We start from the raw sequence: 6137 nt of genomic DNA on the forward strand, positions 1-6137 counted from the left end.
ACCTAATACTAGTTTTACTTACCACTGTCAGTCACCAATCAGAGCTTGCCAGCTCCCTGAAACTTTACTAGTGCCAATGCATTTCCCTTTCTAATAAAACTCCCAGCCTTCTCTTTGTTTTTCGGACATACCAAAGACCACCAGATCTGTGTGTATGCTCCGAGTTGCAATTCTCGCTTCCCCAAATAAAACATTACATTTAGAGATTCATCTCCATATTTTATTTTGACTTTGACAAGCACCTTCTGTATGTCATGTACTGTGCTAGGTGCTGAGGATACAGCAGTGAAGGAGTCAGACTTAGTCCCTGACCTCACAGAATCTACGTATGATGTGGGAGAGATATCAAATAACCTGTTTAAGTAAAAAAAGATGCGGAATAAATGTAAAGTTTCAAATCTGTAATATTATGAGACAGTAATACATGCTGTGAGGGGCGTGTTAATATAACGGAGATGCCTCACTTAGTCTGGAATGTGGTCAGATATTTCCCTGAGTTAGCCAGGTTTAGCCAAGGTTAGAAGGCCAATTGTGTGTATGTGTTGGGGTAAGGGGAGGCAGAAGGAGCAGTACCTGCAGAGGCACTGTAACCCAAGAGAACACTGTGACATGGTCTAGGACATAAGGAGGCACATGTGACTAATCTTTCTCTGATCTGTGTGTGTGTGTGCTTCTGCATTAGTCGATTCTCACACTGCTATAAAGAATACCTGAGGCTGGGCACGGTGGCTCATGCCTGTAATCCCAGCACTTTGGGAAGCTGAGGCGGGCAGATCACTTGAGGCCAGGCGTTCAAGACCAGCCTGGCCAACATGGTGAAACCCAGTTTCTACTAAAAATACAAAAAAATTAGCCAGGCATGGTGGCACAGGGTTGTAATCCCAGCCACTTGAGAGGCTGAGGCATAAGAATTGCTTAAACCAGGAGGCGGAGGTTGTAGTGAGCCAAGATTGCACCACTGCATTCCAGCCTGGGTGACAGAGTGAGAACCAGTCTCAAAAAAAAAAAAAAAAAAAAATCCTGAGACTGGGTAATTTATGGAGGAAAGAGGTTTAATTGACTCACAGTTCTGCATGGCTGGGAATCCTCAGGAAACTTACAATCATGGCAGAAGGGGAAGCAGGCATATCTTACACAGCAGCAGGCACGAGAGAGAGTATGTGAAGAGGAACTGTCAAACACCTATCAAACCATCATTTCTCATGAGAATGCACTCACTACCATGAGAACAGCATGGGGGAAACTACCCCCACGATCCAATCACCTCCCACCGGGTCCCTCCCTTGACCTCAGGATTATAGGGATTACAATTCAAGATAAGATTTGGGTGAGGACACAGAACTAAACCATACCAGCTCCTGTAGTGTTGTAAACATGACCTCACAGTTTTTTGACACCCCAACCCTCATCTATGTCCCCTTTTCTAAAATCTCAGTGAGCTTGTGACTGCTTTGGAAATTTTAATGTAGTAAGAATACAGGCTGTAACAGAACCAAATTAACTGTGGCTGAAAAGAGGCTGAAGTTGCTGTCTCTCTCATGTAACAGTTCAGAGGCAGGTGGTTCAGTGCAGGTAGGACTTCACAGGCTGCCCAGGGACTCATCCTTCTTCTACTTGTGGCTCCCCATCCTTAGAACCCTACCCTCATATGCATGGTCCAAGTTGGCTCTCCAACATATTTTCATCTCAACTAGTGGGAAGGGGGAAAGGAGGAATGTGGGGTACATTCCCTTTTCCTTTAAGGGTATGACTTAGAATTGCACACGTCTCTTCCCCTCATACTCCACATTGACTATAACTTGGTTATATGGTCAAATTTAGCTGCATGGGAGGTGAGGAAATAAAGTCTTCATTCTGGGTGTACACACACCCAGCTAAAATCAGAGGTTCTGTGCTCACAGAATGGAAGAATGGATATCGAAAGATGAAATTAAAAAGAGGGCCCCAGCAGTTGCCAGGACACTGCTTCACACCACCTAGAGAAAATCAGACTGCAGCGAGAATAAATGATGGAGAATGAGAGCAACCAGGGGCAAGAGAGTTCCTGGATTCAGTTTTCCCTGAAGCCTAGCAGAATAAGGCTTGCCTCACATTCATCCTGTGGTCTCTCTCATGGCTCTGAATTGGGTATCGGTTCAAAACACAGACCTGCCTTTGAGATAGTAGCCATCTCAATCCATGTATATAAGCTTTGTTTATATAGATGGGGGTTCCCCAAGAACCTCACATTTGCACCACTTCTTCCTCAGTGCTTTGGGCAAACACAGGAAAGCATGTAGCTATCAGTTCTGCCACCAGACCTAAGATGAATTGGACCTGGGGACAAGGGGCACTTATTAAGCATTTATCTGATTTTTTGAAGTAACTGGGAGAGTTCCTTTCTAAATTAATTTAGATTCTGTTTATATATAGCCTAGTTATTAACAACTCTGTTAAGTAGTTAAGTTCTTTGGGATCACCCTTAGCAAACCAGAACAAAAAACAGAAAGAGTGAGTGACTAAGAGATGGAACTGGGAGAAAGAGCAGAAGATTCTGACTTCCATTTAATATCATTCTGAACTGATTAAATTTATTTTCACTCTCTTTATGTAACAGGAGACAGGGAATCATTTCAGTCTGAAGTCATAAGCATCCCTGATGACAAGGGGAAGTGACTCCCTCCCTGAAGTTCTAAAACCTGAAAAGTGGGAGTTGGATTTCCTTCAGTTTATCCTGTTTGTGGTTTACTCAGCTTCCTGAGTCTATAGGTGTATGCCTTTCACCACTTTTGGGAAGTTTTCAGCCATTATTTCTTCAGATATTTTCTTCTGCTCCATTCTGTTTCTCCTGTTCTTCTCAGATCCAGTGACCCCAATACAAAGAATTTTATGCTCTGCAGCCATAGCTAAAGGGAGCCCTTAGGACTTTGCACTTTTCCTATTTCTGTAAGTACTGATCCAAATAATCCACAGCAGTTTATTCATGAACACACCCCGCTAGAGTTTAAGTTGTTGAAGGAATTAAAAACGAGTGTAGCTAATAATGGGGTACAGAGCCCATTCACTTTAGGACTGGTAGAATCTGCATTTGGTGCCATGTGTCTACTACCCTTTGATGTAAAACACTTGGCTCAAACTTGCTTGTCTGCTAGTGCATATCTGACGTGGTATTTAAATTGGCAAGAACTGTGTGCAGACCAGGCTAGACAGAACCATATTGCTGGACATGGAGACATTACAGAGGATATGCTATTGGGTAATGGCCCTTATTCAGACCTGGAACGTCAAATGGCACTCCCAGACGCTGCTTATCAGCAGTGTGCACAGGCTACTAAACACACCTGGGCCACAATTCCTGAAGAGGGAGTCCCAGTACTGTCCTTTTTACATATCATGCAAGGGTCACGGGAACCCTACGCGCAATTTCTTGCAAGATTACAAGAGGCAGTGAAGCATCAAATTCCTCTTGCCACTGCCACAGAAATGCTAACCTTAACTTTAGCTTTTGAGAATGCAAACGCAGATTGTAAACGTGCACTGGCACCTGTGAGGTGTACAGAAAACTTTTCTCAGATCTTGTCAGGATGTAGGAACTGAGCTTCATGGCTCTTCAATGTTAGCGCAAGCAATGGCTAATCTAGTAGTTGACAAATCTAAAAGGAGCCAAGGATTAAGCCCTAAAGTAGGAAAATGTTATAATTGTGGAAAAACTGGACATTTTAAAAAGGAATGCTGCCAGATCTCAGGACAGAAAGGATCTTATAATGCAGTATGCCTCCCCCCATAGTGGAAAACATGCCAGGACTCTGTCCTCGCTGTAACAAAGGAAATCACTGGGCTAATCAGTGCCGCTCAAGATTTCATCAGAATGGCACCCCCCACTGTCGGGAAACGAGAAGGGGGCCTGGACCTGGGTCCCTCAAACAATGAGGGCATTCCCAGTTCAGAACACAACCCCATTTCAGGGGCGGGTCCCAGGAGAAACATTGATTCCCTCATTCCAGGAACACCCAGAAGTGCAGGATTAGATCTCCCAGTCAGAGAACAGGTAATGTTAGTTGGTGGAGACAAACCTATCAGAATTCCCACTGGCATCTGGGGACCCTTAGCAGCAGGATACATGGGACTAATTTTAGGCAAAAGCCACCTTAACTTGCAGAGCATTACTGTAGTCCCAGGAGTTGTTGACTCTTGATTATGAAGGAGAAATTCAAGTAGTTTTAATGTCACAAGATCTTTGGGTTTTTGAACTGGGAGAATATATAGCACAATTATTGCTTATTCCCTGCAAATTATACCCTTCTCCACTAAAGGAGAAACAAGGAAATAAAGGGTTTGGGAGCACAGCTACACGAGAAATCTATTTATCACAATCTATAGCCTCTAGTAGACCCACCTGTGTAGTGCAAATTAAAGGAAAGAAATTTTATGGGCTTATGGACACAAGAGCTGATGTGTCAGTAATATCCAGTAAGGACTGGCCCCCAGCATGGCCTCTCAGACTAACTGCCACATCCCTAGTGGGAGTAGGAGCAGCTAAAAGTGCTCAACAGAGTGCTGAGATTTTTATCTTGTCTTGGTCTGGATGGACAATCATGTACTTTTCAGCCTTATGTTGAAAATATAGCTATCAATTTATGGCTATAAATTGATAGCCATATCAATTTATCGAGACTTACAGCATGGGATATGAGACTTACAAATGAAAACTTGGATAACCCAGGATTTAAAATGTTGAAGGACATGGGATATCAGAGTGGGAAAGGTTTAGGGAAATCCCTACAAGGAAACCCTAACCCGATATCAGTAACTGGAAAGGCAGGTTAAACCCTGCAGGGAGATTCTTCATTAGATTCCCTGCGGCAATTAACCAGAGGCAGAAGTTGAGTTCGGCAATGGCATGCCTCCCAGCTACAGCTACAGAAACCTTTGATTTCATTATCCCTCAGACAAAATTTTACAGTTTTATAAAGTCCATTCTTTCATTCTTCCTGTGATTACTCATCACAAGCTTATTCCAGGTGGCCAGACTTATTTTACTGATGGCTCTTCCAAAGGTCATGCAGCTACTTATGGACCTAAACATACTCAAACAATAATGACCTCTGGGGTTTCAGCTCAACACTCGGAGTTGATTGCAGTCATTCAGGTTTTACAGCTCACAGCTGCAGATCCTATCAACATTGTCTGTGATTCAGCTTATGTTGTGAATGTAGCCAGTCGCATAGAAACTGCTACAATTAAAAGTACTCTAGACCCCGAACTGCTTAATTTGTTTCACTTATTCTCATATGCTGCCCGCTACATGCCAAACAGGTGAGACAGCTGGTCATGTACGGTCACATTGTCTGTCATCATTTGCTCATATGGGGATTCCTAAACAATTAAAAACTGACAATGGACCCGCTTATACTAGTCATGCTTTTCAAAATTTCTTACAGCTTTGGGCTATAACCCATAAAACAGGAGTTCCTTACATCCCTTGAGGACAAGGCATTATAGGGCGGGTACATCAAACATTACAATGTATGTTGAATAAACAAAAAGGGGGAGTAGGAGACCAGTTACCACCTCAAACAAAATTACACTTAGCTTTATTTACTTTAAATTTTTTGATTCCTGGTATGGATGGTAAGACTCCAGCAGAAAGACATTGGCAAGTGTTAGAGGAAAAGAGGAAAGTATATCCAAAAGTGTTATGGAAATCCCCAGAAGAAGGACAATGGAAAGGTCTGGTGGGTTTACTGACATGGGGAAGAGGGCATGCTTGTGCTTTTACAGATGGACAGACTGTGTGGTTGCCCTCAAGCTGTGTGTGACCATGGAACAGGAGACTGGAGGAACCCAGGGTGGCCAGCCGTGGGCCTGGTCCCTCCAGTATAGGCCATGAGCCAGCTGAGCCTGAGTGCGAAGATGCAGAGAAGGCCGACCGGAGCCACGACACAGTCTTAATGTTACATTTGTAAAGAATATCACCACTCAATTTATGGTTTATGGGTTTTTTTTTTTTTTGGTTTTTTGTTTTGTTTTGTTTTGTTTTTTTTGAGGCGGAGCCTTTCTCTGTCGCCCAGGCTGCAGTGCAGTGGCGCGATCTCGGCTCACTGCAAACTCCGCCTCCCGGGTTGACGCCATTCTCCTGCCTCAGCCTCCCGAGTAGC

The sequence above is a fragment of the Gorilla gorilla genome, chromosome 21 (assembly GCF_029281585.2).
Source record: "Gorilla gorilla gorilla isolate KB3781 chromosome 21, NHGRI_mGorGor1-v2.1_pri, whole genome shotgun sequence".
Classification (NCBI taxonomy): Eukaryota; Metazoa; Chordata; class Mammalia; order Primates; family Hominidae; genus Gorilla; species Gorilla gorilla.